Genomic DNA, 24570 nt, shown 5'->3' on the forward strand with positions numbered 1-24570 from the left:
TCTCTTGCGGGTTCCGGTAAGAGGCAATGCACACCGTGTGGGAATACTCGACCTCTGTGCCTGCTCCTGTTTACACGACAAACAAGGAGCAGCAAATACGCACACGCCCGGCAGCACCTGCGCCATCCCTGCGGACGGCGTAACGCTTCTCACCTCTCCTGGCTGGAGCCACTGCAGCTACGTAAAGGAGATCTCAGGTGGCCTGAGGTATTGGAAGCAGCGTCGGTTGAAGAATATTAAAAGTATTTTGTGGAATGTTTCAAATTTGTTTCCATTTTGTATGGTGTCACAGGGAAGAACCTGCTGATATTAGAAAAAATCACTGCTGTAGCATTCGTATCCCTCTCCATTTATTCCCATTAGACGGGGGAAATCAGTGTAGATAATGATTTGTGGAAATGACTGTAAAGAAAAGCAGAGCTGAAGCAGAGGCCCTTGCTTTGGAAAGAGAGTGCCTGTGTACGTGGCACCGAGCGCTGCGGCACTGCCTTTGAAAGCAGGCTGGCAGGACCCAATGGTTTGGAAGAAACCCTCAGAAAGAGTAAACTCCATTTAAAGCAGCCATTTGGGAGAGCTTAACTGAATAGCTCCCACAGGGAGGCTCACATTTGCATGAAAAACAAACAAACGCGTGCTCTTTTTATTAATCCTGGTTAAAGGCCTAAACCAGTATATTTATGAAAGCTGGAAGCAATTAGCCCCTTTGTAAAATCTATGTACACTGATGGCAGCAAGTCGCGGGGACGGTCTAGAAGGGAAAAGAGAGAGTAAAGCACATCTCTTGTGCTGTTTAGCCTCCCCTAAGATCCCTCATGGCTACGGAAAATCGCTTGCACTGAACATGAGATTTGGAACGCGAGGTGAGCGTGCAAGGCTGCTGGTGCTGGGGCGCTCACTGCTTCTCCCCGCCGGTCACCTACCGCACCCACTAGCTCCTGTCCCTAGCCCAGCTCGGATGGTGTTGGTTAAATGAGCCAGGGATGATTTGCCTTATACCTGCAGTATGCTGGGGACAGAGCTGAAAATGCTGGAGGGGTGTGCAGAGACCTCAGCTGGGATTCACCCTCGCTTTGAGACCGACTGCAGAGCAGCTCCTGATTTCGGGTGATGTAGAGATGGGCACGGTGCCGCCCGGTGCCATCTACCCGGGGAATCACACATTGCCTGCTGGCTGCTGCTCTCGGCGCATATAGGAGTCCAACATCTGTGATCATTTGTTCTTCTGGCTGTTACTCACCGCAACCCCGGCCCTTTGGCAACGTGCCATCAAAACGTGAAATAAGTGTTTGCTCAGCTGTACCTCTCATTTTGGGAAAACAATTTTGCAGTACAAGTCTGAATTTTGTACAGTAGCAGGCAACAAGGGAAGGGAAAAAAAAGAGACAAAGTAAGTGGCAAAGAGTCTACTTAAAAATATCTTTCGGTTCATATTTTTATGAGAAATTTCAGCAGCAACTGCAAGAGGAAGCAGAGGAGCTGCTGAGGGCCAGCCTGGCTTAGGCTGTGCAACAGGTAGTGCCGAGTAAATGGTACCTTCTCCCGAGGACTGGCTGTGATGTCCTTGGACACACGCTGCGAGGGGCCGGACAGTTTGCACCTTGCAGCTGGGCAGATTAAAGAACAGCAGTTACAACACTGGATAATGGGAGTATGTGAGTGGGCAGGTTCGAGCAACACATCCTTTCTTTTAGGCATGAATAGAGTCCGGCTGCAGAGTGCGACTGTGAAACACTGCCGCTTGGTAATAACACTAATTTACAGAGGGGAAATAGAAATCCTGGTGTGTCCTGGGCTCCATTTATTTCACTGTATCCTAAAATAGCACAGAAAACAATCCTTGTTTCTTGGTAACAGCGTTATATAGATCGCTGTGTCTTCCAAACAGAATGGCTTAAAACAGTGCTCTTTTCACCCGTTCACGCACGCTCAGCTAATATTTACATTGGGATCCTGGCTGCATCAGGAGCAAAGCAGGGGCCAGCGAGGGATGCTGGCCTTGCTTAACCCCTCGGTGTCGGGGAAGTGTGGGATGGGGAAGGAAGGCACCGCAGGAGACCCAGCCGCTGCAGCTGTGGACGGTGCAAGAGCCAGGGTGCCACTGCTGCAGCTCAGCATTTCTCTTACCAGGGCTGTAGCATTTGCTCAGCCTCCTCCCTGCCCTGCACACAGAGTATTTACAGCACAGGGCTCCCTGAATTACAACCTGGGCAAGAAAGTTTCCTTTCTTCAGCAAACTGCCGTCTCAGAGGGCAGCTTCCAGTCGGTTGAGGGTCAGTCTCTCCTCCATGGTGGGACCGGTTACCTGTGTCCTGCTCAGTGGCAGCTGCCCACTGGGGACGGGCAGAGCCCTCCTGCCGGGAAAGACGGAGTGCCCCGTGCTGCCCATGCCACTGGGAAACTGGGGCTTGCAATGAGGTCACCTCCTAATCTATTTCTGGGTAGTATGTTTGAAGACGCTTTGGGAAAGCATGTCAGTCCCTCGAAAAGGTCTGTTGAGCTGTTGTTTTCCCTCACCTCTCCCCACGTTGCAGGTGGCAGGTGATGCTCTCCAGAGCCGATCAGCATCTGCAGGGAAATGAGACCTCCCACAGCAGCCAGGCTCCAGAGTCAGAAGTAGCCGAGTGTGCTGAGGTAGGAGTGCTTATTCCACCCTGTAACTGGATTTAGACACGCCGCAGCTGCCGCTGTGTGTGGGGTGTTGGTGGCTGGGTTTGAAGCAGCCCTGGCCTCTGGAGGCAATGCTGCTGCTCCCCAGCCCTCCGCCTTCCGCAGTCCTTCTGCGGGAAGGAGGCAGCCAGCACATCAGCTTTGGTGCCTCCTGTGCCTTGAGGCTGATGCTTGTGATGATCCACCTCATGTGTTTCCTGCAGGTGCCTGCTATTGCTCCAACGCACTGGGAGAGCAAACGCTGCAGGGAGAGAAGGAGTGATGCACAATGAGAGGCACATCAGGGCAGGGGCAGAGGAGGGGAGGTTGAATTGCCTTCTTTGATAACACAGGGCAGGAGGTGGGGAAATTTAACCACAGCACGGTGGGAAACATGCTGCGTGCCCTGGGCCCCCTACCCTGCTGCTCTTCTCCCCTGGGCTTGGGCAGAGCCCGCTCGCCATCAGGGATGCACTCGGCCCTGGTGCTGGCTCTGGTCTTTGCAGCCTCTTCCTAGGGTTTATTACACAAGGTATCAAAATAAATAACACCAAATTAGCCTGACCCAGCAGGCCCTGAAAGAGGGCAGACTCGATGTCTGCGGCTACTCAGCAAAATCCACACGCGAGCTGTTTATCTCCGCTTTCTGGCCAGACTGGCAGCATCACATCCGTGTCAGGTTCAGCACCAAAATCCTTTTCCAAACACTACTGAGAGGATTGTAACAATATTTTGCTGCCCGATCAGCGCTGGCTCCCAGCTTTCGAGGCGTCTATAATTAATTGCAGATAGGAAGACCACGGGAGATTTATTAAATGTACCCTACTCTGCTAGCCCAGAGCCTGGAAATAATTGCAGCTGATCTATTCCAGCATGCACAGGGATCCTACAAAACCTGGGCTGGATTGCTGCTGCCATTCAGTGCCTGATTGCCATCCCCAGGGTCACTGCAAGTCAAGGTGCATCTATTTACTTATTTTTAAGTCTCTTGTGGTAGTTTTTCAACTGATCCTCACATTTCAGGAAAGCACCCAGAGAAGTTAGCAATTGATTTGTAGCAATTATGCTCTGGCTGAGTGATTGCTTCTCTGAATGTACAGTACTCCCACTGCTAAGGAAGTAACTCCTAATTTCTACTAGGCTTTGAAGTGTCTTTATTCTGGAAGGGCTGATTTTACTGGTCTTCAACAGATCACTAAAAACTTCCAGCTAGTGCTTTTTTCACGGTAATTATGAGCCCCTGAATTTCCCTTTGCACGAGCCACTTCCTCAGGTTTACAGAAGTGACTAGATAGGATTCCTCTGGGGACATGAATCTCACTTTTTATTACACAGCCCAATCATAATGAATGCCTCAGAGTCACCATTTTAAAATAAACGCATTATCAGTACTGCAAAATCTATGTGAATTAATGTGTAATATCAGTAAGTAGGACACTCAAGCAGTATTTTAGGCATAGAATAAATATTTAATGATTTCTGTTCCAAATTTAGCGTGAAAGTGATTTAAATGCACAGCATGCTCCCTGCTTACATATCAACAATTTGACACAAATACCAGCCGGCTGCTTGCACACTTCCCGGCGATACTGCTGGGGTGCTGCGGAGCATCCTCGCTGGTGGCACGGCCGTGGCTCGCAGCACTTTGAAATTTCTCTGCTATTAATTCAGCAAAGGACCGGCTCATACTTGGCGAGCAGACTCGATGCTGCTCATAAGGACTTTGCTGTTGCCATCAGACAGGATGCAAGTAACATCCAGCCTGTTGAGTGTCCCATCCAGGAGCTTGGCCATGGCTGGCAAGAGCAAAAGAGTTTGCAGAGGTAGAACTGAAAGCTCGCACACCTAGAAAGGGGCTGTTTCTCCTATGGTTATTTTGGAAATGATGGTGAGCATCTTGACACACCAAGGGCCATTGGGAGGAGAGCTCTTGGGTCACCTCCTGAGCTGTTCAGGAATTGCTGGATTTGGTTGAGTTTTCTCAAAGGAACTCCTCTTTGACCACTCCAAACGATCATTTTTTAGTTATTCGCATGGGCAACACCACAGCCAGGCTCCCTGTGAAATTCCTGAAGAGATCCCCTGGGAAAGTTTTAGGCTCCCACCAATTCAAAGAGGTTGAAAGCTGCTTTTAATCAATCCGTTGTCAAGTTTGACAGAAAAGGAACACTTCAGCTGAACCAAACAAAAAAAAAGAAATTCAGTTTCATGCCTTTCACTTTGAATCACCTAGATATTTCAATGTCTCAGCTACGAGCACGTTTTTATGGACGAGTTAGAAACGCAGCGCCAGGGCATTACAATGTAAATCTGAAGAAGCCCGTGGCTGTGCTTTCACTGGTGGGGGGGGCTGCTGCGTTCAGGGGACCCGGGGTGACTTTGGAAAGTCAGTGAAGAACAGTGCTTGACTTTTTCCTCTCCATTTGCTACAGGCAGCCAGCTCTGACAAGGGGCTGCCATGGGGGCCTAGCTAGTGCCCACAGGCATAGCCCTGCTGCCACCTCACCCTTCCCACTATGGGCTCTGCCTTCCCAAGCAAGGCAAATGAGAAAGCTCTCTCTTATAACATACCCTTTTGCAACCACCTGCCCTGAGTCAAGGACGTGCTCACCCAAACGAGACGCAGCTGATCCAGGCTCATGGAGAAATACAGCCCAAATACAGCCCTGGTAAAATTATAGACTGATAAAACTCCTGAAGTTTGCACAGAGAAAGCAATTTTCCTGAGCAGTGAGAGGTCTGGGTCTGTACTGCCGTGTGTTTTGGCTGTGCTCACACTGCACGTTTTACAAGCTGGTAAAGCAACTGCTGGGTGAATTTGTCCCTTAAAAGCATATTAATGCAGGGAAATATGTCTCTTTACACCATGGAAACCTCCTCTAATAGTTTGATTACACTTTGATTCTCTAATTTACTGATGGGAAAGGTGCTGAGTTGTACAGATTTCAGCCTTCTAAGTAATTTGACATCTCTGTACATGGTATCACACAGCGGCAGCAACAGAACAGGAAGGTTTGATGTAGGTTTTAAAAGCATCGGTTTGGATCTCTTCCAAGCATTTGTGCAGCGTTCGCATTTCCCATTACTCCCCAAGTATTTTTGTTGCAAGCAGTATCTTTCAGGTTAGATGCAAAATTTTCTTCTTCACTAAGAAACTTGATCCTGGGGTGATATCAAGCACTGTATATATGTACATGTATATACACACAAATGAATATTTCTACATGTAAGTGGTGGTTAAGAGGACTACTAATTTTAAATAAATTATAAGAATGGTCAGATCACTTAACAAAAATAATTCTCATGTATCATGGTGTCTGTGATTCACAGGAGCATCTTCCTGCCTTGGTCTTGGGCGGTGCTCTGAACTGAACACCATTTGCAGAGATATTACACAGAAACAGAAAAGATCCTGTTTAACAGCAAATCAAGCTGCAACAGGTAGTCACCGTCATAGGACATAATTTTTCAGATTGCAGACTTGCCGAATTGCTTCTACCATCACCCTCAGCCAGGGCATGGCTCGTCCTACAGAAAAATCCTATTCCAGCAAGCGGTTTGCAGCAGCTGCTGTGTGATACCGGCAAAGCCCTGGTATGGAACAGGGACAGCCACTCCGGTCTCCCAGGGCTAATGCATCTCTCCCCATCTGGCATTGCCAGGGCTGCACATGTTCTGGGTACAAGGGCATTCCAGCTTGCAGCCACACGGGTGCTGAGTTTCCAGGACACCCACCAGCTCCCCGTCAGTCTTGGTGGGAGCTTCTCCACTTGGACCCTCTTCACCCCCTGTGTATCAATCAATCACACATCTTTAGGACAAGTCCTAAACTTCAGCAGTTTTGCAGAGCCAGGCTTTGTTTCTCCGACAAAGAATGTGCTGTGCTGCTCAGGACAGAGCTTATTTCTTCTGAACAGCAGGTTTTGAAGAGCAGGGCTGAAACACTGTTTGAACACTCATTGCTTTATTGGCCTCGCTGGCGTAATCTCTGATTTACTGCAGCCATTTTACTGTGTGTAGAGCAGAGGGACCAAGTCTGTATGCCTCCCCGGCAGCAATTCAGGCTGTGTGGGTAGAAGAAAACAGCTCCAGTCAGCCCCATGCCATTACGGTGAGACAGGGGAGTAAGCACAAACAAGGTAATGTGGTCCTCAGATGGGCTGGGAGCGAGGTGGAGAGACATCCAGCTGCACAGGGCAGCCTGGCTCTGTCAGAGCCATCAGGACTGAATCTACTGGGGAGCTCAGCTCCTTCAGAGCCCCTCAAGTGTCACACCACCAGGCTCTAGAGGGACCTGATGGAGGCTTGTGATCTTGGGCATTGTGCCGTACATGCACCATGCTGTATGTTCTCGGTGCTGTCTGTGCACCATGCTGTACATGCACTATGCTTTGTGTATACCATGCTGTATGTGCACTGCGCTGTCTGCACTGTGTTGTACATGCACAGTATTTTATGTACACTGACCTGTATGTTCCCTGTGCTGCATGCTGCATATGCACTGTGTTGTGTACACACCGTGTTGTACGTGTACCGTGCTGTACATTCACTGTGCTGCCCATGCCGTGTCTGCTATGTGCATAGCAGCCCCTGCTCGGTGCCCAGCCAGCACATCGAGGGCCAGCCAGCCTCTGTCAGCATTTGTGGAAGCAGGGCTGGCAAAAACACAATGTGAAAACCACAAGCAACAGCTCATGCTAATGAGGACCAGCCGTAGGAGGGTTAGCACCACTGCTGAGGGCAGGGCAGTGTTTTACCACGAGTATGTGGAGATGGAAATAACTACAAAGTCCAATAACTCTAGTGGTATTTGTGATGAGAATGAAAGAGGCAATTTGTTCCCTGGACTCATCCAAATTTCCAAACACATCTTCAGATGGGAAAACAGCCAAGATATTCTCCCTAAGGAGGACAGCAATGGCAGAGGGGAGAAGCAAAACAGCAACGCTCGCTGGATTTCAAACAGCTGGAAAAAGGCTAAGATCAGCTAAACCCTGCAGGTCAAAGCACAGGGGGAGGTAAGGAGCTCTTCTTTGGGAATAACTATAACTACAAAAAACTGCCAGCAGACTCCCCAGTCACAGCAGGAGCCAGCACTTGTGTCACCTGGGCAAGCTGTCCCTGAGCAGGCTTTGTGCTGTGCCTTTTCCCTGTAGGATCCCACTCCTGTTCGGTGCCGTCCTGCGAGTGCACAAATGTGTCCATCACCACAGACAGTAAGGACAAGCCCCAGAGGGCTGCCCCACCATTACACGGGAGGTACTGGGCTTGTACACGCTCCTGTGTGATCAGAAAAGCAGGGGCAGGTAGGCAGAGACACCTCCCTGCAGAGGGGGTGGGAGATGCCCAACCTTCCTTGCCCTGTGATGACACTGCCCAAGTTGAAATTGAAGGATACAATCAAATGTTTTTTGGCCACAAGTAATGAGAATGGATTTTCAAGGCTGACTGCAGCCTCCAAACCTGAATCTCACCCAGTAATTCCTGAAAATGCCTGCACTTCAGCAGTGCCTTAGTTCAGGATCCCCAGTCCGAAGGCAAAGCCCTTCAGTGTGGGTGAAGCTGGTGTATCTACACAGCTTATTAAATATTGTCTTTATTAAACATTCTGTGCTGTCTTTTCAGCTTTTTGTGTGGGTTCAGCTCCCATTTCATTGTGCCATTTTCTGCTAGGTGACAGCATCATATACTCCCCCTGCATAGACTCGTGTAGGCTCTGGTCAAGTCACCTCTTAAGAGGCAATAAATTATACCGAAGTACCAAAGATGCTAAGCTCAGGATTGTTCATTGAATGCTTGCCCGACTTCCTTGCACTGTTTTATGTAAAGCTCTACAGCACTGCAAATACACCTTTCTTTTATATAATATTTCCTACATATGAGATAGCATGTTTCTCTGTCTAAAAATATATAAACCAATAAAGGTGTCATGTTTATTTCTAGCCTTCCTACTGTCTTTCATCTCTTAAAAGTCTTACAGTTGCAGATGAGTGAGAGAAAGCAAGCTCTCACAAGGCCACTTTCCTTAACATTTGCTGCTCTTTTCCCCTCTGAAATAGAAAGTGGATGACTAGGTAAGTATTGCTGCAGTTTGTCAAGCCCTCTGAGAGCATATGTCACAGCATCCATAAGCGGACTGCCTCTTGCTATCTAATTTCCCATGGTAATTCACGGCCGAGGAGCTGCTGTTCCGGGTCCCCTTGGCAGCGCGTTGTCCCTGCAGCCAGGGAGGGCAGGGAGCAGCAGGCTTCCCGGGGAGCCCTTCCCAACAGCACTGCCACACGGAGGCTGTTTTCTGAGGGAAGGCTCCAAAACTTCACCCCAGCATTTATTGAGATTTATTGTTTCATGTGCTCACGCACCCCCCTTTTGGGGTGATGCGCAGGGGATTGGTGCCCGCTGGGATGTGCAGCCCGCGTGGGGAGACGGGGCGAGCATTTCAATGCTGACACTCTCCAGGTGGCCGCGACAAAGATGGGAGCCACCATTTCCCTCACAGGGAACTGCAATACGTTCCCCATACTGCTGATATTTACAGTCTTTGTTGGTTTATTTTCTTTCCAAAACATGTGTCTTCTTGTACTCTACTCTGAGAGCTTCTCCCATTTCTGCTTTGCTCTGGTCAAAGAACAGTGCTGGGCCATTTTTCTTGTCATTTCTCTATTTTTGACTGCTTTTTTCTATACGTTCTCTTCTTGCCTGCAAATCCCCCCACACGCAGCTGGCCGTGCCTCTCCTGGCCGTGCCTCGCCAGCCGGCTCAGCTGCTCGGGACTGGACGCAGGACTGTGTTCAAAATGGTGACTTGGCACTCAACCAGTCGTGGAAACAGCTGAGACCACAAACATTTCTGAGACCCGCAGGGAAAAAAAAAAGCAATTGCTGCTGCCTGTGATTTACAGGTACCGCGGGGGCCTTGGCAAGCCACTCTCTTCGTACAGCCACATTCACCCCATCTGTAAGAGTAATCAAGGGACACAGTAATCAAGGAGTGAGCCACCCTCTGAAAATGCAAATACAACGTATATTCTTCAAAGATCTGGCACTACTCTTCATTTTTTGCCTTTAAACATAAATCCAAGCACGTCTCTATTAACAAAAAAATTGCTTGATTGCAGCCCGTTAGAGGTTTCATTAGTGTTCTTGGTGCAGACAAGCTTTGGGTAATTAACTTATGAAAAACTGGTGCTAAAAAGGGTATAAGATATACGTTTAATAATGCTACACAGATAATTAATCTTCCCTTAATGATATACTGAATTTTTCCAACATTTTTAAAGCGTTTTGAAACCTAATTTAATCTGACAAGGATGAATATGAGTAAACAAAACATGAAATTTAGCGAGCAGTTGCCAGTCACACAAACACCCCTGTGCTAGTAGCTCCGTGTCTTAGTCATTTCACCGGTTTCAACAGGTGCTTGAGCTTCTTGATAGGTTGCACAGACTCGGTGTCACACTGCCTGTGCGATGCTGGGGCAGGAGAGGACAGGACCACTGAAGCACTCACCTTTTCTTTCCCTTTAATTTCCACCTTATTCTATAACACCATGATATTTGAAGTTATGAATTTGAATATGTGGTGTGTCCTTAATATGCTACACTGCAAACTTTAAAATCTCCTGGAGGTTTTGGATTTTGCAGCCAGTATGGAAGTCAAATCTGTAAGCTGTTTTGGGGCAATAAAGCAGAGCAGAAGAAATCCCCGTGCTCCTCTGCTTCCAGGTCTCCAGCCCATGTGCCCACGATGGCAAAACTGCAATGACATCGATCACGGCACAGGGGCTGTTTCAGGGCAGGGAAGGGATGGAGGAAGGAGGAGACTGAACTGCAGAGAGGAGTCTGCAAAAGGAGAAAGAGTGGAAGGGCTGACGGGCCATGGCCATCCCGGTAGCTCTGCTGTAAGCACCCTCCGAGCCGTCTATCACTGAAACTGCTGGTTCCTTACAAATAAGGACCATCTTTTGCAGAGACCGCAGCACAACAGGCACTTTCAGGCTATGGTCCATCTCCTTTTATGATAGGTGTCTTAAATGTGTCTGATGATAGCTCCTGCCTTAGCAGTCGTGATTTGTCTCCTTAGCTATGAAAGGAGCCCATGCCACTAATGGAGATGGAGATGTTTGTAATAATGTCTCCAGTGTCAGGGGAGATGTATTGCATCCCAAAAGCCACTGCATTTCACTTGCTTCTGTGTTGGGCTAAGACACTTTATCTGACAAAATATTTCTCCTAATCACAGAGCACATCCTATATTGCATCCATAGCTTGAGGTGCCTAGGGAGAATGGAAAAAGCTTTGTCAAACAGCAAGATATGATCCATTTATGTTTGACTTCTCCAGTGAATCTTTACATTTCTGGACTGCAGCCATGCTGACATTTATTTCCGCAAGAAATCTCCAATAAAACAGAGTATCTGATATTGATGTGATTGACCTGCTGGCCTTGCTGAAGCTGCAGGGACGTAAGTGTACATTTAATCAATTTTGCTGTGTGTGTAGAGGTCATCGTTGTGAGTGGACTCCTGGAGATGCTGTTCAGTTACTTCTCTGTAAAGAAGATTTTAGATCCCGATATCGTCTTGAGAATGCAAAATGTCCGACAAATGTCTTCCTATAAGAGCCTGTTGGGAAGAACCTTGATGCTACAGACTCACACACTGCCATGTGCTTTGGAAATGTGGCTTCTTCCCTGCCCCCTGGGTACCGTGCCCATCCCTTCACCGGCAATTGGTCACTGCAGAGAGCACACTGCTGTCTGCAGAGCAAGCTAGGGTTGGCCATATGAAAGGTTTTGGTGTAAACAGAGAAGAGAGACATTCCCGAGCAGCTCAATGCTTGGAAAATGCATGGACTGGCATACAAGAAGAGCAAGATGCTAGGAAGGTTTTGCTTTAATAAAATGCTTTTTTTGTATTTAGCACTAAAGTAAACTTAACACAGACTCTGGGGTTTTATTTTTTGCTTAAGTAAATATGCAACTTTCTATAATAATTTCAACGCGAGCAATCAGAGTTGATGCTTGTGAAGTAATTGTATTTTATCTAATATCAGCCTGATCTGATGGCTAACTGTGGATAAATAAGGCCCACCGTGATCCTATGTTCGTTCATATGGCACTACTTTCTATGTCATTTGAACTGCAAGTTCCTAGCACAGGGGCTATTTTTATATTTTGTATTTATACAGAGCCTCGCACAAGAGTATTACTAGAAAATAATTACAACCTAGTGACATAAATTAGTGGAGAACTACTTATTTGGCTCCTGTATGGAACAAGCAGTTATCAAAGTGGGTAGCCATATCCTGGAAGACTAAAACTTCTCAGGAATATAACATGTTATTCTCCATTTATTCATACCCCAAAGTGCTATTTTTTAAGATTCAGACTGTGCAATGTGAAGAAAACTGGTGCAATTTATTTTAAACAATCTGAGCAAAATGCAAAGAAAGACATCTCCATCAGAGAGGAGGGTGTTGTCTTCATGGTTTGCTGACCTTCGCCTTCTGCTGAAATCACCAGCAGGGTGCGTGACCAACTCGCATGCTAGTCAGACGTGCTGAATTTTGCCTTGGGAGCTTGTTATTTGAGAAATGCACAGGAAACCTGGAGGGCCTGTATTTGGAGAGGTGGTTAAAAAGGGAGTTCCCTCAAGGCTGGCACTGTGTGTGGTATACAAGTCCCACAGAGTCTGACTGAGATGCAAGAGGAGAGGTGGCATCCCAGAGAGGAAATGTTCAGGACAACAGATGCCAACCCTTGCAAACCTAGCCCCAGATCTGTGATCCCAGGTGGCCCGGGGAGGGCAGCAGCCCTGGGGCACCCATCTGAGTGCTGGATGGGCTGCCAGGTTTCCTTGCTCATCTCACTAATTTTTGGTAGAGCTGCCATGGAGGTGAACACTCTTCCTGACCATCAAATCATCACCTACGTCAAGAGGTTCCTGTCAACCTGTCTTCCTCTTTCAAAATCCTACCATTGAGAACATTGCATGGCTCTGACAGCAGCAGCTGGGCCAGATTCACATCCTTAAAAATGTCCATAGGATGACCTCTGGTAATCTAGGTCTGTTACCTAAAGGCAGAAGCAGATATAATTGAGAAAACATGCTGCCTGTCCAGCAGAAAATGCTCATCAATTGACAGATTAACCCCATGCAGAAAAGCCAAAGTCAGAAAGCCCTTGCCCGATTATCCCAGCAATGAGAAACTGTTTGCATTTTTGGGGCATCGTCTTTTCAGCCATAAGCTGCTGCTCATGTGAGTGCGCTTATTCTCCCAGCCCAGCAAATGTGTGCAGCTCGGGGTGCTCCTCTGATGGAGGTGGAAGCTGGGGATGAAAACGTGAGAAAGTGTCTAGGGAGGGCTGGCCAAAAGCAGGTGTATCTGTATACCTGTCAGCACCCACTGAAGCTCTAGAGTTTGTTTCAGTTACCTAATGCAAAAACAAATGGCATCCAACAAGACAGTATTTTCTCTCGGACAGAGAGGAATTAACTGCAGGACAGAGATGCAGCCGTTCCTCCAGGAGCACAAGATCAAGTATTGATCATAACTCATGGAAAGCTGGAAAAAAATCTCAGCTAGTCACACATCCATTTGGTACTTTGAAAAAGCCAGTTTCATAACGGAAAACAATTATGTACCAGAGCAAACTCTGAAACACAACTCAGAAAACACAGAAATACCTTTGTAGGCTACTGCAACCAAAGCCTCTGAAAGCCCCAGTCCCTCCGCTGGCAAACGGTCCCTGAGATGGTTACAGAAATTGGACAAGTCGCAGAGAAACAATGAAAGGAGCAATATTTGCATCTAATAGAAAACAAACAGAAAAGGGGAAAGTTGCAATTAGTGTAATTTGGAAATTAGAAACTGGTTAAATTAGATAAGGGAAGGAAAATAATACAAAAGACAGGCTGCAGCTACAGAGGAAAGAGCAGTAAGAAAAAGTCTTTAAAATATATTAGGGATGAAGAGTAGCCAAACGATGTCTTTGGACTATTACCAAATTGAAATTATAGAAATGGCAATAACTATGCAGAAAGGCAAATGTTTTTAATGAACAAATATCCCTGTTCTGAACCTGGGGAGAAAAACAACCACAAATGATGCATTCCCATCAGATGATGATGATACAACAATTTGCATAACAGCAGAATTTCAGGGGGTAGCAAGCAATAGTTACAACAGCTAAGCATCTTCAAATCAGCAGTCTAAATAATTTGCGTAGAAGTGTTTTGAAGAGAACTTACTGTTTTTTCTGGACTGCTAATGCTGTTTTTGCAGACATCATGAAGTACAGGCAAAATTACAGCAGGAGAAGAAAAGCTGCTATTTAAGGGAAAGTTGAATGATTTGGATATTGATAGGCCTGCTGAGCTTTGATCCTGGGGAGATAATGGATCCCAGACAATGAGAAACAACTGCAGAAATTAAAAAATAGGAAGGGATATCATTAATGCCCATCAACAGGGGCTGCTGAGGAATAGATCTTCTAAAACTAACTGGATTTTTTTTATAATGAGACTACATTTTGCTTAATAAAGGAAATAGTGTCGATTTAAACTTCTGTAAAATATTTGACATGGTATCCCACAATGTAATGTTCAAGAAGTCAGTTCAGTACAAAATCAACACAGCACACAAAGTGAATTAAATATGAGCTAAAAGAATTACCTGTCAAAGACCAGGTGATGGGGGTGTGTTTCAAGTGGGATCTCCACAGAAAGCGCTTTGTGGCCCTGAGCCAGGCAATGTTTTACTGGTTACCTGGGAAAAACCACATGAAATCCTGTCAGATCTGGCTGGTCGCTGACCTGTGCTGGGGTGAGCGGTGAGCAGTGGAGAGGAGAGGTCCCTGGTGCAGGGGTGGATGTCCTGCTTAGCTGAATGTGATGAAACTGCACACATTTTCTTTTAGCTACAGGTAAGGTCATGCACTGAAAGAGATTGTGGCACTTGTGCTTGGCAAGAACGGGGACGTGGTGGAGCTGTGCCCCGGAGATCAGCCTCTGAGAGAGAGATTTGGGTCTGAGGATGGGTAATTAGGTTTAAAATGGCTAAAGGGCTAATGCAGGGGGGGTCCTGATACAATTATTTCTGAAATACTGTGCAGTGGGAGGGCTGCTGGCCGCAGCAGCGTGCTCGTAAGTGCTGAGGTGGATCCGCTCGCAGTGGAAATGTTTTCATCAGGCTTTGCAGTGAAAAACAGAATGTTTTATTAGAGCGATGGCACAGCTGGAGACTGCAGCCACTGCTATCAGGACTCTACCTATTGAACCGAGATCTCTATTTTTTCCAACATCAAGTTCAATGGTTTCCTTTTTTAGCAGTTCCTTCAGTGCAACAAAACCAGTGTCTCATCTCTTGGAGAGGGCTTGGTTTGGTGTAGGCGGATTCTTCTGTCTTCCCCCTTCCCCTCTGTTTCATAGAGTGGTTTCATCTCTTCCATGGTCAACTGCTGAAGCACCTCATCATGCATCACTTAATAGCTGGCACAGGTAATGATTTTTCAGTCATTTGGCTTCCATACAGTAATGATGGATTTGGGGTTATTTTTCTTTCTAGTAGCTGATGATGGCTAAAGTGCTTTAGGATGTATTTGCATCCAAGCAGCCCATTTTGCACAGCCTTTGGATCACTAACTGCAGATCCTCGCTGCGGGGGGTCCAGGCACCCTGGCACCAAAGGCTCGGCCGCAGTTCATCTGGTGATACACCGCTGGTACGGACAAGATGAACAGCCTGCTGTCCACACCAACATGGCACATCACTCCTTTGGGGACACAAAATATTTACAAAGTACCCTCTGGATCCATGTCTCCATATATTTCTTCAGACCTTTTCTCTGAAGCTATTGAGAGCTGTGAAGAGCTGGTAAAAATCAAGTATCCTGAGCTCAGTTCTCATGAAGGTCTGGATGTCACAGACCTATCCTGAAGCCAGAAAATCACCCCTCATATAACTGAGGTGATGTCAGCAAGCTGTTTTTTGGATTGAACATGTTAATCACAGTTTTAAAGTTTTCTGCAGCCTTTTTCTCCCCTGTCTTTTTGCTACTCTTCACACAAAGCCGCACCAAAATACCCAAGGTGGTCTGCTGTGTTCTTGTGTCAGGCAGCAGCTTTGAGATGCTCATTTTTAACCTGATTTGCTGGGGTGGCCAGAATGAGCATTTGAGCTCTGGCAGATTAAACCACGCCATAATGTCTGCTGGACCCCCCCAGATTTAAATTCAGTAAGAAAAGCAGCAGCACTGGTCCTTCCCGTTGCAGAGAAGCAGTGCTGGAGGTGCTGCACCTCAATCCCTGGCCAAGCTGGGAGGCCATCTCACTGTGGTGGCTGTGGTCCCACATCATGGCTGCATTGCTCATGCTTTCTGCCCTCTCGTGCTGCCGAGTGCCATGCAGGGAACCAACCCACCTTCACTTGGTTGCTTCTTTTGGGAACAAAAATGCTGTTTATTGCATTTCTAATGCATGTGCACAGCCTTCATACCAGCAAATAGCTTTTTGGGGTGAGGGCCTATTAATTAAAATTCAATTAAAGAATAAATCAACCTGTACCATCACTGACAAATAAACCAAATGAAACCTTGGCAACAACATAGAGCTCTGAAAGAAAATGGGGTGCTCATCTCCCCTCCTGATGGCGTGCTGGGTGCCAGCACAGAGCCAGGCAGTGAGGGGCTGCTCACAGTCTTGGAGCATACGTGTGGATTTTGGCAAAGGCGGGTCTATGCAGATGCATCTGCCAGCAGGAGGGTGGAGGAGAAGAAAGGCAATTAGAGCCATTATTAATCACTTGTGGACTGACTGATTACATGGCGTTAATAAGGAGGGAGCAGTGGTGAAAATGTTGCACCGACCTGGCTGCCTTTGCTTTTACCCAGTGGGGATGCGCTGTGCTCCCTGTGCCAGCTGGGACTGCCGCTAGCCCCTCCAGGCAAACCCCCCGGCTACATGGCACCCCATGCAGGGTGCCCCGGAGATGAGTCCTCTGTCAGCACATCCTTCCCCAGATGCAGTCATGGGGACACTGCAAGGCACATGGGCTCGAAGTTGGACCTCGATGTATTCGTAGAATTAGGGCTATGCCAAAGGCAACCAAGGATGCCGAGCTCCCAAAGTGAAAATCTCCCTGGAGAGATGAAAAATTGCTTTTCCAATTTCTCAATTTTTTTTTGTCCCCAGCTGAACATAGCAGAGAGATCAGACCCTAAAAGTAGAAAGCTTTTAAACAGCAGATTTCCTGATGACAGGGAGGGTTGCAAAAGTATTTCATGGTTGTTTTGACTGAAGATGAAAGCATTGCATTGCTCAGCCACACAGGAGGCCACAATCCTATGATGGAAACAGTTACTTGAGAAAGGAGGAAAACCTAAATATTTGATACTGTTTCTTGGAAGGAATGATCAGAGATTTTATTTATATTTTTTAAAGATGCTGAATTATTTATTTTGTGATAAATATTACTTCAAAAAATTCTGGGAAAACAAATGCAAAACAAATGACTTAACGGAGATCCCCAAAAGCTTTCCTGCATAGCTATTGTTTCTCATCCTTTTTGCAAGGAAAAGTCTATTTTAAGTTTCTATTTATGATAGTATTCAGATGGCTTTATCTGAGCATGTGAAGCATTTAGTTTCATCTGTCAATGGCTGCCACTGAAATCAAAGGCTTTACCGGGGGCCAAACCTGTTGTGCTGCTTTATTACATATTAGTCATCCCTAACTCTCCTCCAGCAGCTGAAGATCACAGAGTGACTTGTCCCCAGTGAAGCACAGCGTCGTGCTGCTCCTCCCACGCCTTGCCAAAAGGCTATTTCCTTTTGATTAGATATTAGCTGAAAGCAGCTCGTCTGCAGGATCCTCTTAAACATTGCCCTTGCTGCGCTACCGAAGCAGAAGTTTGCAGGGGAGCGCACAGCTCCCCTGGGGATGGGGGAAAGCACCCAGCTCTGCTCTGCTGGACCAGCCCAGGGGCCTGATGCACACAGTGGAGAGTCTGAAATAGAGTCCCAGCTCTCACAGGGGGATGGTCTGATACATAAGTAATAAGAAATATATATAGTTCCCAGCCAGCCCAGCAGCCAGCCTGGTGCACTGGCCAATCTCTTGAGGTGCTCATCTCAAAACTAACCTCCGCTTTCGATGCTGCTCTTCTTTCTTGTGGAAAGCTTTCTGCTGCTGAGCATTTGTACACGAACAAGCATCACCTCAGCTTCCATGATCTGGAAGCCAAGGAGGCAAGGAGTCTCAGCTCCCAGGGCTGAGAGGAGAGCAGGACCCAGTGCCCTCCTGCAATGCCATGTCCCCTGGGGAGGGCAGCACCGCCACCTCCCGCTGCTGAGCGAATGGATGAGGACAGTATGAGCTGGAAACACAGGAGCACAAGGCATCACATCAACCTTTGAGCTTGACTTCTCCAGTATTTCAGTTAATGCAAGCTCATTTTATTACCCCATGCAACTACAAGTGTCACAGGAGAGCACCTTCCACTCCTCTTCCTTCCCCAAAGAGGCAAACCAAAGCCACTACGTCCCTGAGCTGGTCTAGAGATGCCGCTGCTCTTCCCTACTCCATGCCCAATTGCCCTGGCCATGGAGGTGGGGAATACACCTTGCTGGAGAAACTCTACCCAAATACCTGGTACGCAGGTGGGTCGGAGGTGGCACTGGGTTCATGGGGATGTGAAAGCCTGGTTTGGTGTTCTGGGAGGAGGTTTCCTTTTTGTTTTGTGAGCTCAGAAAATCTGCATCAAAGAAGCAAGTCCCCTGCCCCAGTTTTTATGCAGTCCAGCCATGGGCATGAAGCCAGGTGGGATGGAGCTGCAGCCATCTCATCTTCTCATTCAGCTGCACTTGAGCCGCTGCATTTCTTCTTGTATTCTCCCACTTGCAGGAAGAGGCTCCCAGCATATGCCATGAACCTGTCACAGATGTTCTTTGGAGCTCATTTGCATTTAAGGGTCTTGTCCATAGCAACCTTGCGATTAAATGGGGTGACATTTTGCTCACTGAATCCGAAACCTGCCTGTCATGGATGGTGGCTGACACTCAGAGACTGTTAGTAACCGCACGCTGCGTCCTTTGTCCCCAGCGGAAGATGCTGAGAAAAGAAAACCTGCGCAGAAGTTAGGCAGGACCCAGTAAACCACAGTTGTGTTCCCATTCTGAGAGCAGAGCAGGAAACATATAAGGAGAGACAATGTTTTACATATTTGATGCAAAAGTATAAAAGGTTCATAGCATAAAGAAATATATAGAAATACAAATGTTCAGTTGAGTCTGAATGGTTCGTGGGGATCACCCTGGTGATGGCTGTGAGTGCTGGGGCTCTCTGGCTCAGACACAGCCTAAGCACCAGGATTTGATGGGAGCTACGGCAATATTAACCCAGAGCAGCTCGGTGAGCGGCGCGGCTGACACTGGAATCTGTGTGTAATGGGGTTCAGGTCAGAACTCTCACTCGGTAAAACTACCAGGCAGACACCTGTGTGTGGGAATAGCACCACTGAAATCAATGAGGCAATATAAGTACTCGTACAGCCGTAGCTTTAAGTGCAGACTGAATCTGCTCCTACAACATCACGGTCCTGTAACCCCCATTTCAGGAACAGAAAGAGTTCAGGAACTGGGCAAACTTTGCACAATGTTATTTCAAGGTATTGCCCATTCCTTTATAAAAATGTCACAACTTTTAGGGATTTTGAAACCTTTTCTTCTTCATAACCAAATACCTCCAGGGTGGAAGTCAGAGATGTATTTTGGGGGTTTACTTTCGGGGTGGGGGGATGACAAGGAGTGCACAGGCAGGATGGGGGACACACAATGCGGTGACATTATAGTGTCAAAATCTATGAAATTTGAAAGCCTCTATCAGCCGTAACATTGCTGAACATCCCCACTGGTATGCAAACCTCCAGACAGCTCCATGGCCACGACTAGCTCCGGTGTCTGCGGGACAGGCAGCTGGTCCGGGGGCTCGTGCTGACCGGGCTCACTCGTCAGGGATGTGATGGGAACGGAGACCAAGTATCTCAGCTGCAGCAGGAGGCTGTGCCAGTGGTGTATTAGGAGTGTGCAATAGCCAAGGGTGGGAAACATTACCGTTTCGCTGCCCCTGTACTCACGCTCTGTGGACACATCCTACCGATAACTTCAGGCCCTTATCAACCCTGCCTTTCTTTTCATATAGGATTTATTAAAATACTTATCAGAATATCAGTGCTGTTTTTCAGGAATGAAGCTTATTGTCAATCCAGGCGGAAATCAGAAAGGCTTCTGTGCTCGCAGGCAGTGGCCGGTGCCCAGCAGCCCCCGACGAGCTTTGCTATCAGATACTGCACCGGTGGAGCAGCCCAGGGTGCTGCTGACAGGCACGAGGAAGCAGCACCAGCCTCTTCAAGAATTTAATACAGTCATCAGTAACAGGGAAACAACATAGCATATGTCTGCCTGCATCTAAGATTTGGGGTAGATAGGAGTGTGTGAAGGCACACACATTTTCTGGCGATCCTTGTGTATTATTGCATTTTTTCAAAGTTGCTCCTTTTTATTTGAACAATTTGGGTGAAGACTTGTTCTTAGAATGATAATTTTTTCCTAGTGGGCTGAAGATGTTATGTCTCTGCTCTGTTTGTTGCGCTGCAAGGGAAAATATGAATGTGAAAAAATAAAAACATAAAATGGATTTTGAACCCACATTTTTGGAGTGATTCAAAGTAATTGTAGCGCTTCAGATTTTCAAGAGTGCTTTGGGTTTCTGGGCTGGTACAGTTTAGAGCAATTTAAAATTAATGGAGTACTTAAAGTTTTTAAGAGCACTTCAATTTGCAAGTGATCAGAGTTCGGGGATGCAGAGAATAAAGTAATTTAAAATAACTGGAAGTGCTTTTCAGGGTGTTTATCGTAACTCTGGCACAAACGGCACCATGTTCACCATCTGCCAGCACTTCCATTGTGTCCTGCCTGCCACAGAGTTTTATCTCTACGACAATCAGCTCTTCAATAAAATCACCTGGCTGATCATGGCCTCTTAAGAGACAATCTCTATTTTTGAACAGGCAAAAAGCTGCGTACGCTTTGGGCACCATTTCTTTGTCAAAGGCTTCTTTCCACTTATTTGAAAGGACTTAGGCCCAGCTGAAAAATCAGGGAAATCCTCAAGGTCAAATTGAAATCTGCCACTGCACTTGCTGCTGGTTGGATTTGCTGCACAACCACCCTCATGTGCACACCCATGCTCACGACAGCTTTCCACCTTTTCTTGCCTCATTATACGTTTAGGCTTTATTTCCAGTTCTCTGGTTTCCCCTGAGCGCCCTGCTGCAGGAATACAGCAGGAATTGCATTCTATCCTTTGCACAGGGGTGTCTATAGTCATAGCTAAAGGCATGTAGATACACACAGCCTAAAAAAACCCTGGTTTTGAACACAGTGGTTTAACTTAAAAAGAAGTGAAACAATTAGATCTTACAAAACCAAAACAAAATAACCCTTTGAGATTTCCTAGAAAAATACATTTGTGAAGGTATCTTTTTGTGCTAGGAGGAAGGCAGATACACTGTTATGAGCGCACTTGCACAAATTATGTCTAATGTAGCTCCTCAATGGACTATCAGGGCATTTCCTTGCGTATCTATTGAAACTTGTGACTAAGAAATTACTTCTCAGTTGTTCCATTCATCTGCAATAAATCTCATGACTGTAGAGGAAAAGATGCCATCCTGAAATTACAGCTTTCCTGTCAATGTGCTGGAATAGGTTACCCAGGGATTGTCATTTTTCATCTGAAAGCAGACATCAGAGTTCCTTTTTCAAAGCGTTATTTGAAGTAGTAAATGATGTGGAGAAAAGAGCTGACAGCAGAAAGGAAAATAACATTTGCATGTCTTGCACAGCAATTTGAGACAAAGCAAGTGCCAGAGGAAGAGCTGATCCGCGGGGGGGGGGGGTTGCCAAACTGCAGGAGGGGACTTACCTGGGCTTGAACCCCAATTTGACATCTCTAAAGGTTCAAAGCTTTTGCTGTTTGTTTTCTTTAAGCAGGCATTTAACAAATCTTGTCAAGGAGAGCTGATAAGATAATTAGTCTCAGAAATAACTCAGGCCACAGAAAGTGCCCACGAACCTCAGCACAGGGAGTCCTTCTGCCCACGACTGTGGTTTCTGAACGTTGCAAGAAAAGAGGAGGAGGATTTGAGGAGGAGGATTTTCCTGCTAAGAGAGCACTGGAGAGGCAGAAGGGATCAGCCGGAAGACCTGCCCGATCTTGGAAATGGGGAGGGGAAAAGGTGAAGTAAAGAGAATTTCAATGAGAAATTTTCTAAAGTTTCTCATCACCAAACCACATATTCTTAAGAGAACAAAAGAGAAACAAAAAGCACAGCAGAGAATGCAGAGAGAACCTCAAATGCTAACGGATACTATAGCCCTTCCACTGCCCCAGATCAATGCTATGGAGCTACCATCGTGCCCTGCCTTTGAGATGGAACCTAATTTATGGGAAAACAATCACCTGAATTTGCCTGCACAACCTGATTCGGCAAGGCAAGTGCAGGTGGGAGCTTCCTTCCCCAAGAGACATCCAAACAGCTGGATTAAAGCCAATGAATTCCCTCTTGAGTAGTGCTTACAACCCCACTGTATGTGAATTGCATGTGGCAAAAGCAACTGGGTTGGAGCAGAGCCTCCCACTGAGTGGCACCAGGAGCCCTGCCATCAGGCCCTGTGTGGTCCCAGACCCTGGTGGAGCACATACCTGACAGCTGCTGGCCTTCAGGAGCAAACCAAACCCACGTCTCAAGAGCCGGGAGGATGAACCTCTTGGCAGCTTGGCAAAGTAGCCCCCTCCTGTGTGAGCCATGATAGACGTGCAGCTTCTGCAGCCCAGCACGGGAGAACACCAAGTGGGGAGTCATAAGGGACAGTTCCCCCATGCCTCTGTGAGCGCTGTCTCCTTGCCTTGCTCCTTCACCCACCCTCCTGCGAGCATGGCATGGTAAGCCACTGGAGAAGACCATTGGGGCACCTATCTCTGGGAAATGGGCTGGAAATGGAGCTTGCCTGATCTTTTAATGATTCCAACATCCCAGTCCCACCCCTTCCTAATCTGCACTTTATCAAGCTATTTAAAGTTAATCACTCATTGCAAAACTCTGTGCAGTATCAGGTAGCAGCAATATGTGCCCTGTTAATTAGTATTCTTCATAGATGGATGATGTGTGTGTGCTCACAGGGAATATTTCTGTCCTCTGGAAGGGTATAATCAGGTCTGTTTATTTCTCATGGCCTTAGGAAATAGCTTAAAATTCGGTGGTGCTGCTTTTAGACCACTACAGGTAGCTGTAATATAACTTATCTAACCTATGGCCTGAGTTATGAAAACATTGGAGCCTAGACACTGCACCTAGAAATGTGAGATACAAAGGGTATTAGTTATGGCGTATGACACATAAGACACCTGACTTTAAGATATTTATAGTTAGATTCTTAAAAGAAAAAAAAATATGCCTGAGATGCAAACGGGCAGTTTGTGGGATTTTGTAAATTGCCTGCGTATCTGGAAGTTGTGAGCAAGAAAGGACAATGCAAATGACTGCTTTGTGCATGGGTCATTGTTGCAATTAACAAGTACCTTCAGCTTGGAAGGTACTTGGAACTCTACGGAAAGCCTCTATAGGATAAACAATGCAATTATGTCTAGAAAACGCAATCACATCTCCTACAGAATAATTTACAAGGACATTAACTCAATAGGCAAATCATAGTTAATTAAGAAGCTTAATGTGTTGACTTTTTAATGTCTAATTATACCTCTATTTATATCAGTTACAGGTAAGAGTCAAAGAAGTGGAGGCAGAATGCTTTTTAAAGAGTTTTCCCTGTTTTTAAAAAAAACATTTCCCAGAGGAATGCGAGATGAAAGCTTGAATTACGAAAGGGGTAAAAGAAGTGATGAGATGGTAAAGCAAGAGTTTCATAAATCAAAATTTAAGCATATTGTATAATAAAATATTTTTATCATTCAAATATCTGAATATAAACTTGGCTTCCCTATTGAAATAAAGTACTTAGCTCTCTGCCTTTTCAAACACAAACATCAAAAAATTTTGCTTTAAATGTAAAACAGTTCTTGCATGATAGACTTGGGCTTTCTGCCCCTCAGGACTGTGGAAGAAGGCCATGTTAATCAGCCAGAAAAGCTGCCACCTTCTTCCATCACAAACTGGATTATGGAGATGAACCTTCCTTCTTTTTTTTAAATGTTTTTTCCAATCTCCAGTGAATGTAGCCCTTTGGGATTTTCCCAGTCTTGCTAGGGTGGAGGAGCTCCACTGCAGTGAGGATGGCAGTGATGGACCCCAGAATTTACCAGGAACAGTAAAAGGGCTGCAGATGTCCTCTTCTTTGTCCCTTCCTTCTTCTCGTGTGCTCCAATTGAGTGGGTGACCAGTGCCTTACAGGGGACACTTGTCCTCGCGGCATCTGAACATACTCCACATCTCGCTACAGGCAATAAGCAGAAGACTGTGCTCCTGAGATCTGATGGATCAGGCTTGAGTGGGCGATAGACCATCCATGAGGTGCACAGTGCGCTAGGGGCTGGGGCTGAGCCCAGCTGGGAGGGCAGACCGGCTTCCCTCTGGCTCCTCGCAAAGCCAAAGCCTCTCTGTGCGCAGCTGGATCGGAGCAAAGCGCTTGTTCCTCTATCCATGCCATCGCTGTAATGCAGCATCCAGCACAGCGGCACCAAGCGTGGTGTGTCCCCACGGCGTCCTGGAGCTCAGCACGGCGGGGGTGGCCTCCTGCTCCCTAATTAACACCCAGCAAAAACACATCCCTGCTGTGTCGTTAGGCTGGCACTGCGGCGCGCTGCTTTGTGTGCGCTGGCATGCCCCGTGTGCATGGGGATCCTGGTAGCT

Source organism: Aptenodytes patagonicus, chromosome 8 (genome assembly GCF_965638725.1).
Source record: "Aptenodytes patagonicus chromosome 8, bAptPat1.pri.cur, whole genome shotgun sequence".
Lineage (NCBI taxonomy): Eukaryota > Metazoa > Chordata > Aves > Sphenisciformes > Spheniscidae > Aptenodytes > Aptenodytes patagonicus.